At 50.3% G+C, this 12,099-nt stretch overlaps 1 pseudogene across 1 annotated transcript; it reads right to left on the reverse strand.

The window, feature by feature from the left end:
• Positions 1 to 559: 559 nt before the first annotated feature.
• Positions 560 to 3,482, reverse strand: LOC309807223 (RNA cytosine C(5)-methyltransferase NSUN2-like; annotated as a pseudogene). Its single transcript has one exon. The product of its transcript is annotated as an RNA cytosine C(5)-methyltransferase NSUN2-like (transcript).
• Between the last annotated feature and the right edge of the window lie 8,617 nt (positions 3,483 to 12,099).

Consider the following 12,099-nt stretch of genomic DNA (forward strand, 5'->3'; position numbering starts at 1 on the left):
CCTGAAGATGGGTGCCAGTTATCTTGATAAAATTGGTATGTTAAGAGACCCAAAATAAACAGGAGAAAACACAGGCAACTACTTAGGAAATGCAGGATGGGAAAGGCTTCTTCAAGTACAGTGTCCAAGCTGATGAAAAGTATGAAGTGAAAGTGAAAGATTTGAACACAAAATATCTTTTTAAGTGTCTGTATAACAGAATGTGAGAGTAAAAAATTAAGTTAAAAAGATAAAGAACAGGGATTGACAGATACACACTTTTATATGTAAAATAGATAAACAGTAAGGACCTACTGTATAGCCCAGGGAACTATGTTCAATATCTTGTAATAACCCATAATGGAAAAAAGAACCTGAAAAAGAATACATATATTCTTACATAAATACATGTAACTGAGTCACTTTGCTGTACACCTGAAATATTGTAAACGAAGTATACTTCAATAAAAATAGATAAGTGACCAAGTAGGGAAAATATCTGTATTTAATAGAAATGCAGATACAAAAAGAGAAAGCTTTGTATTGTAAATCTCCATATATATGAAGAGATCTTTTTTTTTTTCATTAATGACTCTTTATTTAAACTTTCCAAGGATCCCAAACCCCATTTAAAAATTAAAATTGCAGGGTACTCCAATAAAAGCACATAAAACCCTCATGACTAATATCACAATTCACAGTACAGCTCTTACTGTGAGAAAGTTTATTTTACCTTTTATTACAAAGGCACAGAAGTCATCTGAGACCTCAGATATTAACCCCACTGCGTATTAATGTCGCACTAATGGGCAACTTAATACAATTATTAAAGTTGATAGTACAGTTTTCCAACAATCCACACGTAGTTACAGATTCTCTCTAAAAAAGAATGCCTAAAAGAAGCACTAGGCCTTAAGACCAATATAGGCATAACAAAAGGGACCTGAAATTTTCTGCCAGGGCAGTTATATTTCTTGGTAGACTTTAACAATGAAAGTCTATTACCGGCAACAGACATACTGGACCCAACTTTGCCAAAGAAATGGGGAAATTCTAACAAGCTAAAAAAATACCTTCCATACGCTCCACGTGAAAGAGTCCGGGGGTCATTCACAGACCTAACCTTCCGTCACTTCCCAGTCTTTACAGACGTATGCCTCACCAGTCAGTAGTCCTGGGTTTTGTCTCAGCGGCGACGCCGAGGTGGAGGCCCCTGCAGCCAGCGCACTGGGGCGGGCCAGCCGCCAGGTCACTGCCTGTGGCGGCATCCGGCTGGCCGGCTACTCTGCCCCTTGCTCAGCACCCACCTTGTCCTCCGGAGCCCCAGGGCTGGCTGCACTCTCGCTCGTTGGAACAGCCCCCTCTTTCTTCTTTTCTGCCAACACTTCCAGCCCCATCATCCTGAGATAGTGAAGCCGTTCGTTCTTTGGCACAAAAGTTCGAATTGAGGCCTTTCCCCGCCATCCACACAACACGATGGGGCACTGGAGCGTGTCCGGCTTCGTGGGGTCCGGTTCGTACTTCAGGACGACGCTGCCCTTGGCCATGTCCTTGACTTGGCCGTATGCCTCACTGCTGAGTTTTCTAAAAAATGGATTTTCCTGGGTTAACAGAATTTTAACATCTTCCATCGAGACGGTGATAATTCTTGAATTAATAAATGGATACAACGTATATATTCCCTCCTGCGCCAACCGGAAAGCACAGTCGAACTCTTCACCGCTGTTATTTCGACACCAGACTTTAACCCCAGTGTTAATAACCTTCACCCTCTCGCTGTTGTTCAGCAGCACGTTTCTCAGCTCCTTGGACACCATGTAGAGCTGCCTCCTCTTCCCCTCCACGGTTCGAGTTAACAAGTTCATCTTTGGGAAGGAAGGGCCCAAAGCATAAAATTTCTGGATAGGTGGAAATAATGGGTCGTCTTCAGGAATAAATACAAACGGATCTTCTTTAAATCCAAATAACTTCATTTTCTTAGATGGAGGAGGACCACACACACCATCTTTCTTATTTCCATTATTCTCTAAATTCTCAGCTCTTTCAGTTGCTCCTGTGTCGCTAATACCAGCGGCCAGTTTACTCTCCAGCTCCAAGGGGTGGGAAATGCTCCTTCCCATGGGATCTGCGGGGCCCGGCTGCACAGGCCCCCGCGGTTCTGCAGACTCACCCTGCAGCTTTGGGGGACGTTTATTCCATGGCATTGAAGACTTTTTCACTAATACTGCCACGAAGAACCCTCCAGTGTTTTGATGATGTGGTAATATCCTAAGACACCGCTCTAGGTGCATCGCCTGTGACTTCTCGGGGTCCTTCGGGGGGAACATGGTAGGCCGGATTTGGGTGTGTCTGCTGTGCGGAACATCATCCCACGCTGCAAACCACTGCCCATCCTTCGTCATCACCTTCCACTGTGTGAGTCCAGGCATCCACTTTAGTCCTGGCAACTCAGAGGACACATCAGCAAGTTCCAAGGCACCTTCACTCTTTTCCAGTAAAGATGCTATGACTGCTTCATCTTCAATGGGGTTTAGTGAACACGTAGAATACACCATCCTGCCGCCTTCCACTAGCTGTTCAGCGCCCCGAGTTGCAATCCGCAGCTGTAAACCATGCAGCTGCAAGCTGTTTAAGGTGCTCCACTTTTTCCAGACGTCAATGTTTTTTCTCATAGTGCCATCTCCACTGCAAGGGACGTCACATAAGATGCGGTCATAGAAGAGAATCTCCTTCTTCCCGTTCACATCCATCTGGAGCCGAGGGATGCAGGACGCATCATGGTTGACCACCATGATGCAGGGACTGCTCAGCCGCTTGGCCTGATGCACAAGCAGGTAGCAGCGCTTGTTGTCCACGTCATTCGCGATGACAAACCCCTCTGGGAAAGGCACGCTCATGTCAGCATGCAGCATTTCGATTAGCTGTGTGGTCTTTGATCCAGGTGCTGCGCACATATCTAAAATCTTATGGTGAGGGTGAGCATTAAGCAACAGTGGTGGAATCATGCTAACGGCTTCTTGACGACTGATGTTTCCAGATTCAGTTTCGCTAACCAGAAACTGGTGAAACTTTTCCAATTGTGGAGACTTCCTCAAGATTTTTCGACTTAAGTTTGTGTGCCAGGCAAGCTCTTCAGGATACCAACTCAGGGGCTGTGGAACTTCAACTTTCTGCCCGTCCACCTCCAGGTCCTCCAGTTCCTTGAAATACTTGTTCTTTAAGCAATGGAGAATCTCTTTTGCGTGGCTTTTGTAACCCATAATTCTTAAAGTGGCCGGGAGAGGCTCCCTGAGCGCTTCCATGAACTGGTCCCACTCACCTTCGGGCACGATCTTGAGTTCCTGATAGTAGTGCTCGAACAGCTTGTTCTCCTTGACGATCTCGGGGTACCCGCCTTCCCAGCCCGCCCCACTGCGCTTCTCGCCGTCCTCGGCACCGTCCTCCGCGCTCCCGGGTCGTTGCTGCTGCTGCTGGAGCCGCCGGCCCCGCGACCGCCGCCCCATGGCCCACGCGGCCTGAAGAGATCTTAATGAAAGCAAACTAAAAGGTGGCCATTGCTGCTTCTGGTCAAGGTGAAATCGCAGGGTCCAGGTTTACCCTCCTAGCTTCAACAACTTTAAAAAGGGGGAAATGTATGAAATGACAGTTTTTCACCTTTTGGAGAGAGGGGTGAGTCGTGAGAGACATCAGCTCACTGCTGGACATCCTGTTCATTGGGATGACTCTGTACTTATTATTCCCTTTTTTAGAGCATTTCCTCAAGACAACTTGTAATAGAAAGACTTGCAGAGAGTGTCCAGGGCAGGGGGCTGGGGAGCCCAGCATGTCTCTGGGCTGGAGGGATAGAGTGAGGTGTTGAGGTGGGCACAGCAGCTGGGGTTCACAGGCCACCCCAGTCTTCTGCTGAGACACGGTCAGTGCACGTGGGTGAGGTGAGAACTGGAGGCCTGGTGGCGTGCTCATGGGCGCACTGCCCTTCCAAGGCGCATCCCAGCAAGGTACTCCATGTAGCTGATGTCCTTACGTGGTGAACTTGGAAAATGCGAGAAATGCGCCCTGGAGGTTTGCCAGGCTCAGGCTCAGAGGAGGTGTGGTCGCTGTCATTCCCACACAAGCAGCATTTCATCGGTGAGAATTCAGGCAGAGGCCACAGTCAGCAGCAGCAAGAACTGGAAAAGACCATTCGTGGCTCTAAGCAGCCACTTCCAAGAGCAGTTTTGGGGAAGCACACATTTTGTGCAGGATTCATTTAATGTGGCAGTTCAGCTGGGGAAATCAGGAATGGGTTAGGTGCTTATTCATTTGCATGAATCATCACTTCTTATTTCCGTTTTTAGAGGATTTCCTCAAGACGCTTGTAATAGAAATACTTCCTCTGTCCCTTTCGTAAGTATCTAAATCTTTTTAAAAGCTAAATCAGTCTCTTGCCAGCATTACAACCCAGGAATGTTTATGTTAAGGACCTGAGAGCTATCTTCTTTATCTCTCTGTCACCAGGGGAGTTTAGGCTAGGTGTTAGGCACTTTCCTCTGAGCTATAAGTACGTGCTTGTCCTAGAGATAGGAGAAGTTGTCTTTCTCCTTTGGATAAAGGGTATTAACTAGCATGGACAACCACCGAGATGACCAGGTGAATTTAGGATGTACTCTGAAAGAACGTATGCCATTTTTATGGTGGTGTCAAGTCTATTCCCATGAGGCAAGTTCCCGTTTATCTTGAGAACCTGTATGCAACAGATTTTATCTGCTGAGCTATAAAAAAAAAAAGGTGAGGTTGATTTCATTTGCACAAACATTAGTGGTTCACCTGTGGGTGCACAGCACAGTCTGGTTTAATGGTTATTCAACAGTAAAACCGTTTTCTTTATCTCTACATTTGTGGAGAGGATTTTCTCGGTTGGCGAGAGATTTTATTTTTATTTTTATTTTGTGTGTTCGTTAATTAATTAATTAATGAGACTGTGCTGCGCAGCATGCGGGATCTTAGTTCCCCAACCAGGAATCAAACACGTGCCCCCTGCAGTGGAAACTAGGAGTCTTCACCACTGGACCACCAGGGAAGTCCCTGGAGATTTTATTTTTAACTTTTCCCCTAGCAGCTTTTAAGGAACAGTTGGCCAAGAACACAGTTATATTATTTCACCCCCAGTGATAAATAGTGATAAATAATTACCCTTCTGATTCCATTTTTGAAAAATGATATTTTTACCTAACATAAACAGTATCGTCTTTAAGAGGTAAGATCCCAGGTATCTGTTTTCTGTTTCCGGTTTGTGTGTACGTTCTGATTTTCGTACAGTTTTTAATGCGTTGGTTGTGTAATCTAAGCAGCTACAGTTTCTATTTTCTTTTCCTTCCGTGGGCAATATTAGTTTGTGTCATGGCTGGGCATTTATTGTATTCTAGGATTTGAATGAAAGTTGTAGCGTTTCAGTTAAGCGAACATGATACCCTCCTTCCCCTCTCCTGGTGGTGGGGGAATCTCAGATGTAACCCGAAATGTCCCAGGGCCGGGAAAGGACCAGGGACCCTGGAAACCATCACACAGCCCCCACTTGAGGCCACACCTTTCCTTGATCCCTAACAGGAGTGAAGACAAATGGGCAATGGAGTCCCTGGTCCAGGCGGCACACCCTCGCAGCACAGCAGCACTTGAGCGCCAGATGAGATGGAGACATTTCATACGCTCACTATCTTGACGGCACGGAGACTTCTGGGAGGCTTCTGGAGTCCGGGTACTTGTCCCGCGCTCCTGGCGGGCTTTGGCAGGCGGACTTCGGGTGTCCGCCTGCGCAGGTGCGCCCCATGATGTGTGCGTGTTGGCGCACGCGCACCGTCGCCGCCCCGCCCTCGCTTGCTGTGCGTGCCCAGGTCGTCGCTGGCCGTCGTTCCCCCGTCTTGGCCTCTTGCGGGCGAGCATTTCGGGGCCTGCGGGGCGGTACGCTGTCCGGGCCGGCCGGCAGCCCGCGGGAGCGGGCTGTGCGGGCGAGGGTTCTCGTGGGCCGGGCGGAGGCTGGAACTGTGACCTCCGAGCTCGAGCCGCGGAGCCCGCGTTTGGGCCGGAGTGGCCGGGCGGCCGGCGGCGGTGCAGTGCCCGACCATGTGCAGCGCGGGGCCAAGCGAGGTCCCGGGAGGGACGTGGGCCCAGAGCCGGCTCCTCTGGCCCAGTGGTCTCGGGAGGCGGAGCGGAGGGACCCCGAGAGAGGAGCGCGCCCGAGGAGCAGCCCCCGGACCGGAGCCTCGGGAGCCCGGGGCCGGTGAGCGAGTCCCGACGGGGTAGGTGTTGCGTCTGCAGGCCTGTAGTTGGTTGTGGAGCCTGCGGCCCTTGGAGAGCAGGGCTTGGGGTAGCCCGCCCCGGGCCCCGCGGTAGAGACACCTGGAGGGTTTGACCGCTTCCAGGAGGTGGAGGGGCCGGGCTGGAGGACAGGGCTGGCTGCTCCGGATGGGGCTCCCCTGGGACTTGTGAGCTCTGGGTGTCCTGGGGGAGCAGGGTCCACAGGCTCGGCCGGGACGTGCCGCGTCTTCCCCTCCGTCCAACCCCGATCCTCCACCTCCTCCTCGTCCTCCCCCTCCTGTCGCCGTCTCGGCATCTCGCACGTGTGTCTCGAGGCGCGTCAACACCTTGGTTGTCTAATATAAGCGTCCGCCGCCCCCCTGGGTTGTGCCCTGTGGAGTCGCCCAGTGTAATCGGTGCAGGATGAGTCTGCAGGGCTTCTGTCCTGCTGCCTCGGGTGAGGAAGGAAGCGATGGGGCCTGAGGAGGGAGATGACTTGTCCTAGACCCTCACCGGGTGTGCACGTGGGGTCGCTCACAGGACTCCAAACTCCTAGGGCAGGTGTTCTGTCCACTTAAAGTCAGTTTTAATAAAAGATGTTTTTGAGCGTCGCACTTAAGTTTGTAAAGTTTGTACAAATCATTGCAAGACTGAAACGCACCTGAGTGTGTCCCTTTATTCTGGGTGTCCTGTGGATTTTCTGATCTAAGTTGTTAACAGACTGAGAAGAGGTAAACTATAAGCGTTTTTAAATTTCACATTTAATGACGGAGGTTTATTTTAATAGGATTCAATGTACACTCGCTACGGAAAAATAAAGTATCCCCTCAGGTACCAGAGCCACGTGGGAGCTACAGACCTGAGGGTGGTTGCTCCCTCCTTATTCTCACAGGCCCTTCTGAAGGTGAAAGGACAGGTCTCCCACAGGTGTCTCTTGTGGAGCGTGGGGCAGGTGCTCGTGCACCCCGAGCCGCTTCAGTCGTAGCTTCACTGCCTGCGTTTTCCTTCTTCAGGTCCGCCTCCACTGTCACAGTCCTGCACGTTGTTCCAAGAGCAGCGGAAAATGAATCAGCCTCTGGTGAGTTTTGCTGTTTATGTGTTTACCTGCTGCTGTTCTTTTGTGATAACACCTTGGGAGGCGAATAGTTCAAAAGTTAAAATGGGAAAGTAGGAGTAGGTAAAAGATGTGATTAGACAAAGTGTAGAGGAGCAGGTCAGTACCAAGTGTTTCTGGCAAGTTCTACGTGTAGATCCCAGGATCCTCTTAGAGCCACAGTACAAGCCTCGTGTTCTTGACATTTGTGGCAAAACACCATCCCTTGCTTGACTTACATTGTCCTGCCGAAGCACTTTTGTTCTCGAGCGTTAAAAGGTTTCCTTGAGGATCCCGCTGTAGGCCGGGAGCCTTCCTGAGTGACAGCCCCTAACGTGTTGACGTTGGTGCCTGCCTTGTACTTCCTGTAAGCTGAGAGCGTGCTGTCCAGGGAGCACTCAGTGCATATAAGTTGTCTGTTCGGTAGAACACCGTTGTCACATAGGTACATTGTTTCCAGTGCTCAGTCGAGGGATGCAATGAGGATCATCTGGAAGAACAGCCTTGTCACCCTTCCAGTAAATTTCCCTCTTTGTCTCTTACAATCTCAGAGGGTCGCGTTACACACCATGCAGTGAGGTCTCTGGCAAAGATTCTTGTTTCCCAGCTGAATTGTATCGTGCAGCCTGCGGTCTTGGTTCTGCCCCTCCATGGAACCTGATCCGGTTGAGGTGACCTGGCATCCAGCATACAAAGCAGTGGAGATTTGCCAGTCGTCACCTCAGACCACTGTCGCCTTGCCATCTGCAGAGTCTGCTCTATTGGTTTCTGTGACAGATCTCTCCTTGCTGTCTTCCTGACTGATTCTTTCTTCCGCCCTCTTTGTGTGTTGTCTTTTCCCCCTTGGTTCATGACTCTTCAACCCGTCTGATCTCACCCTCTGGTGCTTTTCACCTCCAACTCTGTCAGTTCTCCCACCTGGACCAGATAGATGCCTCTGTCCAGCCACTTGCCAGCATCTCTATGGAGTTTGTCCAAAGGGCACCTCGGATTACTAGATCCAGTAGATCCAGAAACGATTATTTACAGCTCCCCTGCCCCTTGCCTTGTCCTGTTGTCCCTGGCGGCTCATCGTTGCATCATCCAGCCTGTCCCCTGCCCAGAAAAATGAGTTCATTGTAAAGTCCTTCTCCATCCTCTGTTACCACGTTGTGGTGTGAGGCTTGTTAATGTCGTCTTCTGAGTGGTTTTTATTCGTTCTCCTTCATCCCATACTTGCTACCATTAAAACAGCTTATCTGTTCATTCCTGTAGTTACAGAAACTTTTCTTCTGTGCCGCTCCCTCTTTCGTCCAGCAGCTCAAGTGTATTCTCCACGCTGAGTATTTCTCCTAAAATATTAATCACAGCGTTTTGTCTGCATGTGGGAAGCACTTTAGAGGTTCCCTGGGTGACTGGACAAACGAGGTTGCCGTTCCGCGGAGCCATTAACCATCGAGCCCATCACTGGGGGGAGGTCGTACCTCGCCGATGATGCGTTTGGATGGATCTGTGGGGTAAAATCCTGATCGGAGAGGCTTAGGAGAGAGGAGTGGGAGAACTGGGTTTGTTCTGGTCCCAACTTTTTCAAGACATTTTGCTGTGACGGGGAAAATAGAAACTGGACAGTAGCTGGGGTAGGAGCTGAGGTCCGGGGAGGATGTTGTGTTGTGTTGTGTTGTGTTGTGATGGGAGAAATAACAGCGGGAATGATCCAGTAGATGCGTGTGGGGGAGGGGAGAGCTGCTGCCCGTGGTCCTGGAGTGGGGAGGGGATGGCTGAGCAGGGTTGCAGGTGGGGAAGCCCTCCGATGGCTTCTCTGTTCTCAGGGAAGCAGCTCGTCAGCTGAGGGTGAGGGTGAGGTTGGGGGTTTGAGGGGAGAGCAGAGCTCGGGGGCCCAGCTCCGTCGTGACCATCAGCACACAGTGCGTCCAGCTGGGAAGACTGCACTTGCCTTCCTGCCTGAAAAGCCATCTCCTTTCTTAAATGTGGGAGTAATTACTCTCTGGGGAGCCTGTGTAATTACATGGGTGCTTCTCGGCTCAAAGCGAATTGAGTGCCAGTTCTGGCCACGGACATTTTCTTCTCTGCTGATGGAAGGGTCCCCAGAGGAAGTGTCCTGCTTGCCTGGCTCTTGGCCTCGAGGACCCTTCACACCATCTAGTGTTGTGTCTTTTATCTTTGACATAAGCATCAAATGTCTTCAGTTTCTGCATGTGATGTTAAGACGCAATTCTCTGCTTCCAGGAGCTTCTGTGCTCCTCGGGAAAGGCACTTCACAGACCTAATTAGGGGAGAGGACGGGAATCCTGCCCGTCGATACGTAGGGAACTCCAGAGTGCTGACAAAGCAGAGCCTGCTTTTATTTATTTATTTATTCGTTCATGTTAATTTTTTATTTGTTTACTATTTAACTTATTCAGTTTCAGCTGCGTTGGGTCTCTGTTGCTGCGCGCGGGCTTTGTTCTCTAGTTGCGGCGAGCGGGGGCTACTCTTCGTGGCAGTGCGTGGGCTTCTCATTGCGGTGGCTTCTCTTATTGTGGAGCATGGCTTCTAGGCATGCGGGCCTCAGTAGTTGCGGGTCGTGGGCTCAGTAGTTGTGGCACACAGGCTCTAGAGCGCAGGCTCAGTAGTTGTGGTGCACGGGCTTAGTTGCTCTGCAGCATGTGGGATCTTCCCGGACCAGTGTTAGAACCCGTGTGCCCACCATTGGCAGGCGGATTGTTAACCAGTGTGCGACCAGGGAAGTCCGAGAGCCTGGTTTGAAATGCATTGTCAGAGCACGTGGCTCAGTGACTCGGGGAAGGGGGACGGCCCTGAAGTGACCAGGACTTGGGTAGCTGCAGAGGTTGGCGAGGCTCTCAGAGCAGCGTGAGGTGGACTGGATGAGGCTCCTGAGGTGCTGGTAAGGACCTCCTTCCTTAGGATGTGGGCCTCCCGTCAGGAAGAGCGGGACGTGAAGGCAGGCAGACCCTGAGTTTGACTAAAGAGCCTCCCCTCTGTGCTGGTTTTGGTTTCTTCCTGTGGAGAAACTGAAACCTTGTAATTGGGACAGTGAGTCATCTGATCAAAAGATGTCATGTGTAGAGACTGTGGACGGCATGAAACGCGGGGTGGGGTGCGGTGGGTGAAGTCAGGGGGACTCTGGGCTCCAGCGCGATGCCCGACAGGAAGGGGCGAGGCCGCGGCGTGTTCCCGCTCATCCTAGGCCCCGGTAAGCAGTATGGACGTTCCCTTGGGGTTTTTCTGAATCGTGAATGAGGTTGAGAGTATTTTCACGTGCTTAGAAGCCGTTTCTTCTTTTTAATTGGTAGACAGTCTTTAGAGCAGTTTTAGGGTTACAGGAGAATCAGAATCGAGCAGACCGCACTTTCCTATACCCGTCCCTCTGGGTTCCCTCCCTTGGTAACATCTCTGGCCTGTGTGGCGCGTCATCTCAGTGATGGATCGGCACTGACACCTAATTCTCCCCTGGAGTCTGTAGTTTATATCAAGGCTCACTCTCTGTGTCCTACTGTTCAGGTTTGGACAGGTGTGATGACCTGCAGCCACCACTGCAGTGCCACCCAGAACCATTTCACTGCCCGAAACATCCCTGGGGGCCACCTTCCCTACCAGTGCCCCCAAGCCCCCGACAGCTGCTGGTCTTGTTACTGTCTGTGTATTTTTGCCCTTTCGAGAATGTCACGTAGTTGGAGTCCTTCATTCTGTGGTCTTTTCAGACTGGTGTCTTTCTGTTTTTGTATGAAGGGCCTGTTCATGTCCACTGCCCGTCTTACTGCCCCAATGCTTTCCTGTGTTTTTTTTTTTTTTTTTTTCCTGTGCGCGCGCCTCTCACTGTTGTCTCCTCTCCTGCTTCAGAGCTCAGGCTCCGGACGTGCAGGCTCAGCAGCCATGGCTCAAGGGCCCAGCCGATCCGCGGCATGTGGGATCCTCCCGGTCCGGGGCACGAACCCGTGTCCCCTGCATCGTTTGGCAATGGAAGGCTTCCAGAAGCCTCCCCCTTCCATTGCAGCTGAGGAAGCAGCTCCTCAGCTGAAGGTGTGGGTGAGGTTGGGGGTTTGAGAATAGGCAGTTGGAAGAACTCCTCAGTCTGGAAGACACGATGTGGGAGGGAATCTGAGTAGCTCACGTAACGTGTGTATATTTTATTCACTAAATCTTGAGTTAGCTCTTAAGATTGAGAAGAAGCAGCATTAGGGAATAATAAGCGAGCTGTCCTCCACATCCTAAGACACGGTACCAACTGAGACTATAAATCTGCAGGTCCAGATTCATTCACAGATGGTAGGCTGATGGGAAGCTGTTAGCCAGAGTTAGGGGGTTAGGGAGCAAATCCCCAACTTAGATTCTGTAGAGGGTAACGACCTGCCTCTCTCATGCAGGGGGAGATGGAATTCTCAGCTCAATGCCTCAGGACTCCGGTCCATTATCATGGCTGTTGTAATCTGTTTCTGAAGTGGTCTTTTCTACAACATTGAAAAAAGTGACTGCATTATCCTGAACATTTTTATCAAGTAACAAATCAGCTGATATAAATGCATAAAGTTGGCTGAAAGCAGGCCAGGATTTCAAAGCCCCTTCGGCATGTCTAGGTTGGGCACACGTCATGGAGCCTAAGAGTTTATTTAGATGGGGAATCTTAAAAAGCTGCGACTAAAAGTGACCATGAAATCATCCAACTTTTAAGTTTGAAAAAGGCTCATTCTTTTTCATATGTAAAAAAGCATTAACTGAGTCATTAAATGAGCTTTTAAAAAAGCCTCCTGTCAAGA

This window comes from Mesoplodon mirus (genome assembly GCF_964341445.2).
Source record: "Mesoplodon mirus genome assembly, chromosome: 7".
In the NCBI taxonomy this organism is placed as follows: domain Eukaryota; kingdom Metazoa; phylum Chordata; class Mammalia; order Artiodactyla; family Ziphiidae; genus Mesoplodon; species Mesoplodon mirus.